Source organism: Durio zibethinus, chromosome 9, assembly GCF_047325235.1.
Source record: "Durio zibethinus cultivar Kanyao isolate XHJ-2024 chromosome 9, ASM4732523v1, whole genome shotgun sequence".
Classification (NCBI taxonomy): domain Eukaryota; kingdom Viridiplantae; phylum Streptophyta; class Magnoliopsida; order Malvales; family Malvaceae; genus Durio; species Durio zibethinus.
In genome coordinates, this window is record NC_143170.1 from 5,744,931 (window position 1) to 5,746,505 (window position 1,575).

Below are 1,575 nucleotides of genomic sequence, written 5' to 3' on the forward strand. Positions count from 1 at the left end.
TGGTCGGATTTAGCTTTTATAGGGTTTCAAAATGGTGTCGTTTTGAAATGCCAAATCCACGCATAACCCGACAGGGATCTATACACCATCCGTGGTTTGACCTGACCCGATCGTAGTTTTTTTTTCTATTTTAATTTTATTTTTAGACTTAGATTTTATTTATTTTATATTTTTAGTTTTTTATTTTATTTTTCTATTTTTTATTTATTTTTATTAAGTAATTTATTATTTATTAAATATTTTACAAGAATTATTTCTTTGGAAAAAAAACAAAAAAAGAATAAATATCTTTTCTAAAAAATTTATTTTTTGAAAAAAAATAAAATAATCTTTTCAAATAATTTTACATGGAATTCACCAAACTATTAAAAAATTTCACAAATAAATTTAAAAAAAAATATAAATTTATCTTCCAAACGATTTGAGGATTTTTTTTTAAATTAAGTCTTATCAAACTATTGAGAAACTTAATGAACTTTCTAAAAAATAATAATAATAAAATTTTTGTAAATATTGTTCTACAATAAAATCTCACCAATTTATTGGGATATCTGTCTCAAGTAAAGTCCTACCAAAATATTGGGAGACTTATTGATTTTTTTGAATAAAATACATTAATAAATCCGACGACAGAGCCTTTTCAGGGTAAGACATGAGTCTTCATGAATATTCCTGAGATGAGAGAATTATCTTAAATTGTTACTAAACTATTAGGATAATTTTAAGACTAATTTTCAATATTTAATATTTTGGTAAAAGTATAAATATTTTTTAAGGCTTGGATAATTTTGAATCAAACTGGTACTAGATGAGCGCTATAAGGGTGCTATAATTTCTCACATATAACTGTACTCTCAAACTTAAATCTGTTTCATAGATAAGATCTAATTAGGTGGCCAATCACACTTTAACAAAAAATATTAGTGGCGACTCCTCTAATCCATGTCTAGTGGTAGGTCAATGGATTTATACATTATAATAGTTTGGTAACTCCACTAGGTACATTGAGAGTCAAGCCAATAAATGATTTCTTATTATTCAAGCCTTACCTAATAAATTTGAGATTATTTTCTTTCTTTTCATTGCTTCTATTTTGTTTAGTTACTCATTTATATATATTTGTCATTCATTTGCATGTACATAACGTAAGCTCTCCATCCGAGCTCTATCTTTAGGAGGGAGTAAATTACCTATGCCCTCGTGAGATTTCATGTCTCCACTCGGGCCTCTAAAACATTCTCACTCAAATTAAACTTTTTTCGTTTGTGGCCTATGATAGACGAGGTTCGAGGTACTTTATTAGTCTGTGATGGACAATGGTGTAAGAAACAATTTGGGAACCTTTTAGAAGTAATCCAAACCACATATAGTTAACTTTAAGAGCCCAACTATAAGTAAAGCCATGCCTTCCCTTATGTTAGAAAGCCTTAAATAAGATACATGATTTGATGTTTATTTTACTATTGTCTTTTTTTTGTATATATTTGTATACTAACCCTATATGTTGGTCTTTCTATTTTTTTTTTTTACTAATCCTTTTCTTTTATCATGCATGCACATTATTAGATTTATCAT